Source organism: Scylla paramamosain, chromosome 27 (assembly GCF_035594125.1).
Source record: "Scylla paramamosain isolate STU-SP2022 chromosome 27, ASM3559412v1, whole genome shotgun sequence".
Classification (NCBI taxonomy): domain Eukaryota; kingdom Metazoa; phylum Arthropoda; class Malacostraca; order Decapoda; family Portunidae; genus Scylla; species Scylla paramamosain.
The window spans coordinates 4938099-4952629 of record NC_087177.1 but is presented as its reverse complement, the minus strand read 5'-3'; the positions used below and the strand labels follow the sequence as shown (position 1 = coordinate 4952629).

The 14531-nt window shown below is 41.5% G+C and overlaps 1 long non-coding RNA gene across 2 annotated transcripts in view; it reads left to right on the top strand.

The window, feature by feature from the left end:
- Window positions 1–14531, top strand: part of LOC135114073 (uncharacterized) — a 138526-nt gene that overhangs the window by 43334 nt on the left and 80661 nt on the right. For both annotated transcript variants that reach the window (XR_010275197.1, XR_010275196.1), the window contains exon 2: window positions 2098–2291. This is a non-coding gene — a long non-coding RNA (uncharacterized LOC135114073). The remainder of the gene's footprint in view (window positions 1–2097; window positions 2292–14531) is intronic.

Here is a 14531-nt window from a genome sequence, read left to right as displayed (position 1 = left end):
GCAAGGAGTGAGTGTTGCTGAGGGAAGGGAGAGTGGCAATGAGGGGGAGTGTTGCTGAGGGAAGGGAGTGGCAAGGAGGGGGAATGCTGCTGGGGAAGGTGAGAGTGGAAAGGAGTGCCAGAATTGCGGAGAATAAGAGAGTGAGACGAGAGAGAAAATAAAAGGAATGTAAAATAGGAAAATGGGCAAACTTAAGACGTAAACACACACGCACACACACAACACACACACACACACACACACACACACACACACACACACACACACACACACACACACACACACACACACACACACACACACACACACATTCCACTCCACTAAATTTATTCAAACTCATTTTACTTCGCATTTTTCAGTTGGTCTTTTAACACAGATTCGGTCACATGAGCTCGAAAATGGTTATTATAATATTATTATAACACTCCACAAAAAAGTAAAGATTAGTTTCTTTCACATTAAAAAGAACCACTTATTTTCATTTAAGCTAAATTGCCAACGTCTATTTTACTCTATCTAACATTTATATCTGTGGGCGTGTAATTAATTGTACGAACTTTTATTCTGCACACTTTATTTCATGGGAGGGTTGAGAGAAGAGCAACCTGGCGTGGGCTTAGAGAGGAGCTCATACATCCTGGTCAGTGAGGGACGTCCCCTTAGAGGCGCCCGAGCCAGGAGAAACACAGCATACCTAGGGTCTGTGTTGTGTTGTCAAGTGTGAGAGAGTGATGGTGGTAAAGAGAGAGGTAAGGGGCCCGGTGGAGGGAATATTGCAGAGGAGGAAAGGGTGAGATATGAAACGAGAGAAAAAAGAATGAGGAGCGAGGAGTGGTTTGGTACCGACGACGTCCAGCACTGGGCTCAAAACATCTAAAATATCCATTGGTTAAATAATCCACACGCTCGATGCCATTAACCCTCATCGTCCCACAAAAGAAGCTCTCAGTCTTTCATGGCTCCCTTGCCCGCCTCCCTCGTGGAATTTCCACTCCCCACGTTACTAATATCGTGTTCTTTTCAGATTGGTTCATTGGTTACGATAGACTAAATAGATTTGCAGCATCTAGACTAATTACTTTTAGCCAAATTTACCGAATGTGCGGTAGATAAACTAATGTTTTAATGCGTAAGAGTACCGCAACGAAATATTCCTTGTATATTCTGCTGCTAAAGTCTTAAAAACTACGATGGAACAGAAAATTATGGTTAAGACAAATAACTCAAATCATACTCGATTAAAACAAACATTAGTGTTCATAAATGTAAATAAAAAGGTGTAGTAGTATAGCGTTCAGTATTCCAAGGGATGACACTTCCCTGCCACAGCACTTCCTGACGCAGCAGATGCAAGTGTGTGGCGAGATGTTGCGTTGTGGTACCTCTTGTTTTCACCTCGCCATGACGCGTCTCTTTGACGTGACCGAGAAAAGAACAATATTGCCTCGTGCCTTTGTTTCGTACAGCAAAGACCATACTGGTTACCCCGGCCGGACACAAGTCTGCTCAAATTAATGCAGGATATTGAGGATTAATTGGAATCCTTTGACTCACAGGTCATACGCGAAGCTGCATCGGTGCTCAAGGGTACGCAGGTTCTCCAATTCTTCATACATTTTTTTTTCTTAATTAAGAGTTGTGAGATATAATTGTAACAAACGTAATGACAGACTACCCCGAGACTGCCGGCCACTTAACATATATATACGTAATTATAATAGTCGTATCTTGGTAATTCCGCATTGCCTGTAATTCATAGTCAATATTATCTTCCTTAAAAGTTTTCACGTCACTATACCATGCCTGGACTGTTTCATTAATATTTGTGTATTGACTTTTATGTCATGTTTGCCGTTTTCATCATGAAGATTAATGAACTTCACTTAATAATTAATAAGGCAAAAATATGCCTAGTTTACCATCTATGAAAATTTTGTGTAGTGTCAGAATTTTTGTTTATATTTCTACTTGTACTCTGGCTACGCATTTATATATGAATAACTTTTGTCGAATCGCAAATGTTAAAAAAAGATATTGTATATTGAAATAGCGTTTACAGTAAGCTGGGATGACATGAATTTATTTTGTGCATCTCAGATTGTCCTCGATCAGTAGCTGGATGCGGAGGGAAGTTGGCTTGACGGGCTCTGGCAGGAGGTAAGCTGGTGATGAAGATGTGATTGGTTAACACTTGAGCCAATCACAGTCATGTGACAGCGTTATCACCATGTGGCACTACGACTGATCCTGTGTACATGTCCGACCTGCCATGATTCACCAGTTATGATCATGTAAGTATGGATATTTTCTTTTCCATTAACATACGTAAACAGAGTCCATGAATATACGAGTATGTACGTCACACCACAAAGGCAAATGTTACATATGTTAACAAGTCGGATTGTAATTTTATATCATCGATTATTTTTTTTGTACTTTGGCATAAATTATGTCCATATTAGAAATGAGAGGAGCTATCAATATTTTATTAATGCATATTTATTTTCTTGAGTTTGGCCAGATGAAAGCTTTTCGCATTATATATATATAAATGCCTCACTACTATTTATCCTGGTGTAAAGATAGATACGAGATGAATTAAACGTAAAATATATATGCAGAACGTCAACGATAAAAGAAAACACACACGATAGGGAAGACGTGGATAACAACTATTAACTATTAAATCAAGGTTCACATTTTTATATTGTGATACATAGGGAATAGAGTAGTAGAGTGCGGGATGTCTGTTGGTGACTTTGGGCAGAATGTGGTGGCTGGAAAACTTGGGAAGGGAGTCTTTAAGGTTGCATGGGGCTGTGGTAGGCAAGGCATCACAGCCCGGCGTGACAGGGCGAGCCTTGTTTGTTTTGCTGCCCTTCCGGATTGAGGTTTTAGTAAGACTTAAAGGAGAAGCAAGACCTGACGAGCTAATTTGGTCGCGTCTCTCCGCTGAATTATTCGTGTCTCCACCAATATTTGAAGGACTTCCTGCTGGTGTCGCGCCTTCAGTGTTGTGATTTGTGTTGTGTTGTGCGCCGTGCTTTGTTCTGTGTTTCCTGTGTGTTGTTTTGTTTGTTGCCTGTGTTCTCTACCGTTTGTGTTGTTTAGTGTGCTGTTTATGTTCTGTGCTGTTTTTGTCCGATGTGTTAGTGTGTTACATTCTGCTTGTTCTGTGTTTTTCTTGTGTTGTTTTGTGTTGTGTGTGTTCTTTGCTGCTTATGTTGCTTGGTGTAATGGTACGTTTCAATCTGAGTGTTGCATGTGCCTTATGCTGTCCTCATTTGCGTTGTGCTGTGGTTTACATGTTTACTAGTATGTTATAACGAGTTGTATATTGTTCGTGTCGTTTATTGCTAATTGCCTGTATTGCGTTCAGCATTGCATGTTGCCTTTGTGTTGCAGCATGTATTGTGCATGTGACGATATATCACGTATCTATTGTCTTTGTGGGGTATGCATGTTTCAGTGTGTGTGTGGTGTGTGTGTGTGTGTGTGTGTGTGTGTGTGTGTGATGCGGGGCGTTGTGATCATCTGTGCCTAAAGGTCAAGCGGGATCGGGTGATGGTGGAGGTGCACTCTGCATGACAGGGCCTGGCCGCGAGTGTATGATTGATGGCTGAGGGCAAAGGTCTTCCTGGGTTCTGCGCGGTACCCTCTGTAAATTAATATGTGAACAGAGAGAGAGAGAGAGAGAGAGAGAGAGAGAGAGAGAGAGAGAGAGAGAGAGAGAGAGAGAGAGAGAGAGAGAGAGACACGATTAAGTTGTTTATATCACAAATTTACGACGACGTTAAACAAAGCCAATCACTTCACGCTTCAACATGCCTTTATACAAGAATTAGGTTTTTTTTTTTTTTTACTCATACTGACTGCGCAAGTGCCTCGGTAAACAGAGTAATAACTTAGTGTGCGTATGAAAACATTCTCTCTCTCTCTCTCTCTCTCTCTCTCTCTCTCTCTCTCTCTCTCTCTCTCTCTCTCTCTCTCTCTCTCTCTCTCTCTCTCTCTCTCTCTCTCTCTCTCTCTCTCTCTCTCTCTCTCATTCCTGAAGGGAGAGAAGTTCAATCGTTTTCTTGCCTACAGGTGGCACAAGAAAATCAGTTAACTAGGATATTAATAAGATTATGATGCCAACGATGAAGTATGTGAGCGCACAGTACTCGTACATCATTTATAAGCTCAAACTGAACTGTCTGAATACACGTGATTACTAAGAAGTATATGGATAATACCAGAATAATTACAAATTAGTTGATATAGTAAATGGAAGTTCAATAGCATGACGTAGCAAGTACATTTCACACTATATAGATTATTTATCTGTGTCGCTGTCAAGCTGAGGACGTCACTAGGTCTTAAAAGTGACCAAGATGTAGTAAGATAGACTGAGAAATGTCACTTTCCATGTACTTCCCTTGTTCCACGCCCGTCCTTTGTGTGCTGTTCCCTTATTCTACCTTTCTTGCGTCCTCTTTTCCCTATATATATATATTTTTTTTTTTTCAGTCCTCCCTGCCTTCCATTTCGCAATAAGGACATCCAGGGTTTGCTCTGACGGCGGCAAGGGACACAAAGGCCTCCTGCTGTATGGAATTTGGCAGCCAATCCTACTTTATTTATTTTTTTTTTTTTAATCCACGTTTTCTGAATTCGTGAGGATGGACAATATTGAAATGAAAAAGATGCATCAGCCATTCTAATCATGACCTGTCGTGCAGGTCGATTTTTTCTTTCCATTTGACAAAAGCATTGCGATGTTCATCATCCCGACTGAAATTAGTTGGTCAGTTTTTACTAAAGAATTCGTCTATATTAATTTGTCAAAGAAAGGCAAAACGAGCGCGCTTTAGGCATCAGCTCGTTCATTTGATTAAGATGATACTTTTGAATTCCAGTCATATGCAATGATTTTACACACACAACTCACACACACACACACACACACACACACACACACACACACACACACACACACACACAGCTTCAACACTAAGCTGGCCGTCAACACTTCAATCGCTTACTACTTCTTTTCCACAAAGAGCTGGAAACTCGGTGAGCCTCTGCATCCCGCGCAACTCGCGGGCTGCGGGGAGGAAGGCTGCCGGGCGTGCAGGGAGAGGCATCGCGGTGGGAAAGATCAAGACAGCCTCAAATATTATTCCTTTGTCATACCTTTGAAATAATATGTCTGTGCGCCCGCTTGGTCAACGTTCACACACAACGTTCATCAGTAACTGTCCTATGGCACACGCCCTGCATCAAGCGGCGCTAATTGGGTACATGATACTTGGGTACCTTAAACCCCTATAACACATTACAGGAGGATTAGCCTAACCGACCCATGACACAGTAATGTTTCTATACGAAGTGAGTAAAGCAGGAACACCACTGACTTGAGTTGAAACCTCACGAGACCGCTAGACTCAAAAAAAGTGATTATAAAAAACAAAGCTAGCGATCACTCACTGTGTGTGTGTGTGTGTGTGTGTGTGTGTGTGTGTGTGTGCACGGTTCAACGGAAGATGGAGGAAGGAAACACCAGCAGGCTGTGCCGTGCTTGACGTGCTTATGTGCATATAACACTTGTGTTTATGGCTCACCATTTCACTTAATGCAGAAGTGTTACGGGCGCACCACTTGCAGCTGTTTGTTTCTTAATGAAACGTTCGCGGAAGTGCATTGAACGTTTGAAATACGTATGGAGTATCTGACATGTGTCCTTAGAGTGCTGTTCACGAAAAGAGACGTGGCAGGGACTTGTGTGTTGTGCCTCTTTCCTCATGTCAGGATGTCAAAGTAATCATCAGTAGATCCATGTTAACTTCTCATTTATTAACTTGGTGTTTACACCTGTTCAAGAGTGATAGATTGTATTTGAGAATTTTTTATTTAAGAATTTTTTTTTTATTTAGAGTTTCATCACGAACTTTTTTGGGGGGGAACAGATGAAGCTTATAGAAGAATAACTATATAAGTAGAGTAATAGATCATCCGATATATCAACCTGTTAACATTTGGTAAGACCAGCCAGATAGAAATCTGAACGGCATCGGGCTAGAGGTGAATGGTTTCTGGCGATTGCAGATCGATCCCTTCATAAATCCTAAGTTAAACTACTGTCCCTTTTCTCAGCTACCAATAATTCTTCTTTTATTATTTGACATAAATCTTTTTTACACTTGTGTTGTCCCATGAATCTCTGGTATGACTCACATCCGGTATTCTTACTGTGTGTGGCGCAGCGTGCGTCGAGCATCGTGAGGTGGTGAAAAATTTGGCTGAAATTGAATCTCTCTCAGTGAATGTTGGCGGCGGTGGTTTCAAAAGAGCTGTTTGTTTACCTTGAGACACTCGGCGCCGCAGGGCGTGACAGTTGTGTTCACCATGCCCGCCATGACTGCTGACAAAAGAAGAAAGGAAATTGTTTTTCTTTTTTTATTCAGTCCTTTTGCGTGTTTTCACTTTATGAAGAAAAAAGAAACGTGAAAAATGAAGGAAAGTCATAGTAATTGTTGAAATATTTATAGACCAAGTCTTCGATGCCCTTCATTTTCCAAAGCATACGAGTATTGGCTAAGTTAGTGATAGTCCTTCACACAGATTTTGGATCGAAGGTCAGTGTGGATCATTAACACAGACGATCACTTGAAAGATTCTTCTCAGATTCGAGGAAGAGTTGGAATTTTTTGTTCTTTGCAAAGTTTGCAACTGCCTTGCTGATTAATCTCTACCAGTTTTTAACATCTGAAAGGCAATAATTTTCTACGGATCTGTACTCGTACTGTGGCCCCGGACTAGTCGGGTAGACCTGGAAGATCCATTATCGTACTTAAGTCACAACCGTTCGTGACCTAAGAGGCTGTGCTCCCGTCAGCGAATACTGAAGATCGAATTTTGACTTTATTCGAATTACATGGCCGTGCTCTTGGAAGTGATAGATGTACTTAAAAACTAGGCAGAGGTTGTCGAAATACAGGAATGCAATAATTATATAAATGCTGGGGCACAACACATTTTCTTGGAGATACTGTGACTGTGTGTGTCTATGGCTTTGTACTGATAAATCTCATTATGTTCCTTCATTGGACGCTGTGCAAGTGAAAACTTTCATAGTAGCCAAGGTTTGAATGTCACGCAACCTCGCTGCTTGGAGTTTGTATTGATTTATCTAACTGCTCTCAGGATTTATATGGACTTTTCTATGTAAGCCTTTTAAGGGTAGTGGACGAAGAGATCTTTCAGCTCAAGACTGACAGCAGGTTCTAGTTGTACTATTAAGGCATTTCGGAGAACGACTTTGTCAGATGTGATAGAAATCCATTACCAGCACACAAATCGTTACAGAGCACTTCAGTTGAAGGAAAACATACATGTCAGTGTAAGCAACAGGATAATAAAGAGCCGCCAGTCAGGTGTGGATCGCCTTCCTAAAAATTTGGACTACAACTTGAACTTGTGCTGCAACCAATTATGGCCTATTGAAATTTAGATTACTCCTCTTGATGGTCCACATCTAATTTATACATGATGTGCTAGTGTATTCAAACCCCACTTACACCTCCCCGTCATGCAAATACCTGTCCTGAAATGGAATAAAGTAGATTAATAATGATGATAAAAGATGACCATAAAATTGTAAAGGTTTTCCGTGTGTGTGTGTGTGTGTCTGTGTGTGTGTGTGTGTGTGTGTGTGTGTGAGTGAGTGATGTTTCCCACCGATGGGTTACTGCAGGAATGGAGGCTAATACCGTGATAACGTTATCAAACACTCAATTTTTCACGATGTAAGTCTTCCTTTAGAGGGAATTTTATTGTTGGAAATATTTTTGGTGTGCGGCGAAGAGGGACTAAGTTTTCGCATCACGAGTCTCTCACAAAATTCGTATAAACATTGTGAGACTTGGAGCTTCGTGAAGAGGATTGCTATGAAGGCTTGACTTACCGGATTTGAGACAGTGCTGTTGCTGTGTGTGTGTGTGTGTGTGTGTGTGTGTGTGTGTGTGTGTGTGTGTGTGTGTGTGTACTCAGCTTTATTCCATACCCTATACATTCGGAGCATCGTATTTTCGCTAATGAAAATGGCTTCCTTGGTCTTTTCTGTGTGTGTGTGTGTGTGTGTTTGTGTGTGTGTGTGTGTGTGTGTGTTAAGTCGAGGTTCCTGTAGTTACAAATAATTAGATACCTGTTTTTTGTGGCTTCCAAACTAAAAAAAGAAAAGAGAGAGGTTGGAGAGAGAAACTTAAATTAACCACAAATACTACTACACTTACTACTACTACTACTACGACGACAGCTGCTACTACTACTACGACAGCTGTTACTACTACTACTACTACTCACTACTACTACTACTACTACCACTACAGCCATAAATTTTCCGGTCACTGACAATCCATTCTTGCAAAAATAACCACTAAGATCTTTCTGAATACGCAGGGAGGTTTTTGGCTGCCTCGTGTTTTCCTTCTGTGCGTCTCTGGGTTTCCTCGGAAGAACTGCGGCTTGTTTACTATCCGGGATGCGAATTTCTTTGATGTCTCTCTTTGTCCTCTCTTTTTGCACTAAGGTTGGAGCTAGTCACACAGGAGGAGGGTTTTCTTTCATTTGACTCATCTTGTAAGTCTCTCTCTCTCTCTCTCTCTCTCTCTCTCTCTCTCTCTCTCTCTCTCTCTCTCTCTCTCTCTCTCTCTCTCTCTCTCTCTCTCTCTCTCTCTCTCTCTCTTCCAGGATAGCATTAAGGTAGTCCATCTCTGCTCCATAATGGCTGTGCCCTCAATACAACCTTTATAAGCCAAATTATCGCCACCACACCTGTGCGCTGACCACTTGCCATCAGTCACGAAGCTTAGGGACAAAAGTTGAAAGACATTCGAGGTGTTACGTGAAGATTTATGAGACAGGTGGCGCCAAATGTAGTGAGGAATAAAGACGAAGATATATTTTGGGAGTACTCGGTCTTACACACACACACACACACACACACACACACACACACACACACGAAGACCTGGACGGTATCGTACATCTCGAGTTCAGGTTACAGATATAAAAAGAGCGAGAAAATAAGAACATATCCCTCATTTCTTGCACACTGATGTCGGTTCTTTCCTGAGAGTCTTTCCTTGTGCTGCGAGAAAGTTCCTTTGTTTATGTCTCAGTGGAAGCTTTCCTCTTGACTGCATGAAGGTTCCTCCTCTTCTCTAGCCTTTGTTTTTGTTTTTCTGTTGCTTGTTTTCTTTTCCTTCGCATATTAGCCTCGTTAAAGTCGCAGTTCCTTGTGACATAAAAGACTCACTGGCTTGTTTTTGCTTTGACTGTTGTTCTGTTTTTCTCTTGATCCTTTAGAAGTCAAGGTAACCACTGAAAGTAAATATGTTTTGCACTGTGAAGTTAAATGGAACATACTTCAACAATTTTATTTAAGCTAGTGGCCTCTATTTTCTTTTATATTTACGTTATTTCTAGACGCCTTGATCTCCTTTGGTCTTATCACACCTGAACCCGACCCTTTGTAAGACTTCGATCAGGGAAACTGGATGCCTTCCATTAACTATACACCTGGTCTTCTGTATTTCCTATTCATGGCTGCTGCTTCTCTCTCTCTCTCTCTCTCTCTCTCTCTCTCTCTCTCTCTCTCTCTCTCTCTCTCTCTCTCTCTCTCTCTCTCTCTCTCTCTCTCTCTCTCTCTCTCTCTCTCTCTCTCTCTCTCTCTCTCTCTCTCTCTCTCTCTCTCTCTCTCTCTCTCTCTCTCTCTCTCTCTCTCTCTCTCTCTCTCTCTCTCTCTCTCTCTCTCTCTCTCTCTCTCTCTCTCTCTCTCTCTCTCTCTCTCTCTCTCTCTGTTCCTCCTCACTGGTTCCAGGTCTCAGTTCAAAGTAAACTTCATTTCTGGAAAACCTCGCCCTAGGAATGCAATAATCGGCCCGAGCTCTCAGAAGACTCCAACACTCATGGGTCGATTTTCGGTAAACAACTGAAAACATGCACTTCCCAAGATTACATTGCATCAGCTGTTTCTGTATTATACACACACACACACACACACACAAACACACACACACACACACACACACCGCTCTTCGGCTTATCGTGTTATTATTACGGATTCATTTCTTCTTTTTCTTTTCCCTGCCTCGTGAGTCTGAATGATAAGAGCTCACGCCGTCTCCTGGGTGCTTTGGGGACGAAGAGCTTAGCAACGCAAGTTTTTATTTTTATTTGAGGCATATGATTGTACTGGCAGCCTATTTAACCAGATTAGGATTCTGAAATATTGAACTCTTCCACACGTGCTAATCTTTGTTCTTATTTGCTGGTGTTGCATACTTTTCAGTTTTTTTTTCATTTATTTATTTCATTTGATTATTATTATTTTTTATTACTAAGTTTGACGGTTCCGATATGATTTTTTCGCTGTACTGCATTTTCCCTTTTTGAGTTAGGAAAGTTGGCCAAATTCTTTTAAAAATGTAATCAAATAAAGGTCCGTTTGATTGCCATTCCCTCCATGAATTGAGCAGGAAAAGATTAAAGTCGAGTTCGCCAGTTCTGCTCCTGGATTTTCTTAATACTTTACCCTGAAGCCAGAGAGATGATGCTGAAGACTGTTGCCATCCTTTAAGCATTAATAAAATTTTGATACTGTTCTGTACAATTAACTCAACAAAGAGAGAACGATACACAGAAGGCCAGTCTTTCTTATAAACCTGGAAGAGGGAAGACCGTTCGTTCAACATGCTACGCTTCGGTCCTTTGTTCTACGTCTCAAAAGATGAAAAGCTAATTATCAACACATCAAAGATTTTATGATCATATTCATTAATTACTATAGGTAAAAAAAATATAAAAAACAAAATTGATTGAATTATGGCGCCGGAGCAGCAGAGGGTTACGAGAAACTGTTGCCTCTCATAACCTTAGGCGCCATCTTATGAGGTGCTTGCTACAGTGTCATCATTCAAACCCACTTTTAAATATTCTACCTGAGTGTCATGAAGCAGAATATTCATCACGTACTCACAGCAACAATACCATAGAACTTACAATGAATATGGAGGAGTAGGAGAAGAGGGTTTAATCTCATTCATCATTACGAGTATATCAGTGTCCAAGAAGATACAGAGCGGAGTGGAGTGGTGTGGACACATTAGTAAGATGTATGAGCAGCATATGGGCAGAAGAATGATGGATTTGAATATGAATGAAAAAAGATTACAAATTAGGCCGAGAAGAGGCAGGAGACGACGAGTAGAGGAGCGGAAGATGAAGCCTTGTGGAGAAGACTACGGTTAATTCATTTGAACGTTGGAAGTTGTAGAAGACGACGACGAAGAAAAATAAAGAAGAAGAATCGACCCCATTCAAACAAGTTAAGCTGAAGAAGGAGAAAAAAAGGAAAAAGGAAACGAAAGGGAAAGGAAAAAAAGTTGAAGGAAAAAACAAAAGGAAAATGTAAAAAAATGTGACTTAATTCTGGCAGCAAGTCACGCTCGTCCACTGTGTGTTTCTGATGCCAAGTGCCAAACAATCTCTTGACGTAAAGCTTATCTTCTCCCTTGGGTTTGGTTTGGATGCATTGTTTAGCCTCAGTGTAAATTTCCAATACAATTCGCGTGATAGGAGTTCTGCATGCGAGGGAAGGAGTGAAAAAAAAAATATTTCTAAGCCATTTCTCTATTAAAAAAAGATGTTATGTAGTGATGATAGTATTAGTAGTATAGCAGTGGTATTAGTAGTATTCATCGATGTCGTTGTCGTTGAAATGGAGGTAGCAATAGGTGTAATGGTAGTGGCAGTAGCAATAATATCAGTTGTGGTAGTAGTAGTTTTAGCAGAAGGGGTCTAAAAGCAGCATTCCTTAAGTTCCCTTCCACTTCTTGCAGTCATTTAGAGTTAATCCTGAAGAGAAAAAACAACTGTCGGAAGATCTGATTACAACATTTACGTGAAATATTAAATTCTCTTATGTTAAAGTTCCCTTCCACTTTTTGCAGTCATTTAGAGTTAATCCTGAAGAGAAAAAAACAACTGTCGGAAGATCTGATTACAACATTTACCGTGAAATACTAAATTCTCTGTTATGTAGACAATTCATAGGCGTGGTTGTATACAAATCTAATATCCCAGTCTTATTTTCTTCAACCTCCATTATGTGGCCCTGGCAGGAGATCCCCACCACTTTTTGCTGTTTTCTGTAACCCCGGAAGAATTGTTAAGACACCGCCGTGTATCACCTGGGTTTGTTGTCAACCTTTCCTTTTAAGACCCGAGACGTAATGATGTTAGATCACTGGCTACCCTTGACGTCTCCTCCTCTTCCATCTTTTTATCTCTTCCTTTTTTCTCTTTTTTTCCTTTTTAAGCCATGTTGTGACATTATATTTTCCTCCTCCTCATTATCCTCCTTCTCTTCATCCTCCTCTTCATCCTTTTCAGTCTTTTATTGTAGGTAGTTTTTTCTTTCTTTTTTTTTTTTTCAACAAACAGCCTTCGTAAGGACTGATACTTTTGATGCTGTTGCGTCTTTGTGCTCCTGTTTTTCTCTTCCCACCACCTCCTCCTCCTCCTCCTCCTCCTCCTCCTCCTCCTCCTCCTCCTCCTCCTACTACTACTACTACTACTACTACTACTACTACTACTACTACTACTACTACTACTACTACTACTACTACTACTACTACTACTACCAGCTCTTCCTCTTCTTCCCCCTCTTCGTCCTTCTACCACACCCTCCTCCCCATCATCATCATACTACCACACCCTCTTCCTCCTCCCTTATGGCTATTCCTGCTTCTACTACTGCCAGTCTTGCCCCTGTTTTTTTTCTCCTCCTCGTCCCGTCCCCGTTGCCCTATTGACTGAGCGGAGGATATGGCTGTCTTGTGGAAGAGAAGACACATTAGTTAGAATAGGAGAAAACAACAAAGGTGACTCCAGCTGTTTCTCTCTTTGTCATGGTGATCAGGCTCTTGGTCAATACGTCGGGATTCACAAGATACTTCAGTTGTTGCGGACTTACCGGTTATTAGTAGTACAGGTTGCCCACTACCAAGTACGGATAAGATCGTAAGTCGTGTGATCTGCTTCCCTCGTCACTCTTATTTTCACTGTTTTGCGTTTGTCTTCAGTTTTAAGTGCTCGGATCTCCTTAGGATCAATAGTAGTCAGGTTTTGTAAGGATATTGGCAGCAGATCAAAGGACTTAGGCATTATGGGAGAACGGTTAGTGTGAACGAGTGTAGCACGTTAGCAGATTTGTGACTGGCTATGGAGTTGAAAATCCGCTTTGTTTTGTCAGAATGCTCACGAGGCTTAATGTGATACAGTATCGAGTGGAAAGAGCGGTTAGCAATGGTTTCTCTCTCTCTCTCTCTCTCTCTCTCTCTCTCTCTCTCTCTCTCTCTCTCTCTCTCTCTCTCTCTCTCTCTCTCTCTCTCTCTCTCTCTCTCTCAGTGGAATGAAAGAATAAGAAAATAGATGATGGGGGTTTATTTCCTGGTAAAGCTATTCCACCATAACATTACAAAACAACGCAACACCGTAAAGTACATCAGAGCGGCACAACAAACCACATTACACAGCATAATACAGTACAGTACGACGCATCACGGCACAACACAAAAGCAATCCACCACAGTCCAGCCCTCTTTTCTGTAATCTTGGGCTTCCTGTTATACATCAAAGTAACCACGATGACTCACCCGTGCACGTGAACCCACAGCCCAACCAAGGTTTAGTGGATACAAGAGGAACACTGATGGCAGGTTGCGGCTGAGTGTGGCAAGTGAAGGTAGATTGCCTAGAGGCGTAATAAAAGTGCAGAGAAAAGGGAAATCCGCTACACAACCTCGGCATGTCCACAGATCTGCGCCCGAGCTAACGCATGTGAACAGATGATTGCTGAAATTGTGAAATTGTTCCTTTCATGAATAATGTGGCTATTGACGATGGTGGAGGCATAGCCGTTGCCTGTGACTTGGTTGTTGCCTTCGCTCTGGGAATCACACGGGATCCGGCAAGTCATTCTTAGGGTCATGTTATTCCAGTGCTACATTTGAATACCCTTCCTTTGATTTCTTTGCGAGGGAATGAGGGTTTCATACATCAGAGGAGGAAGATAGACACGTTATTTTAATACAGTTTTACTTTTAGCTAGTGTGCTACACATTTCACTCCAGAGTTTTTAACAGTTACACGTAGCGCTGACCATTACTGCACTCACAGACAATACAAGAAAGCAAATATATATGTAACAATCGTACATTCTTACTGTGAATGTCAAAATATAGAGCCTGGCCTTAAAACAAGTGATGTGCGTAATACGTCCTCCAAGCATGCCTGACTCCAAGCCATGCCTTCATAACTCTGGTGTACCGAGTCGTGCTAACCAGACCAAGTTTCATACAATATTCAGCCACTTCTTTGTGAGCGAGACGGTGCAGATCGATAGTGCTGTCGGAAATTACCTTGACGAACAAAGCCTTAATGGTGGTGGGAGCGAGTGAGTGAGCGGTGAGTGGCTGAGGGCATTC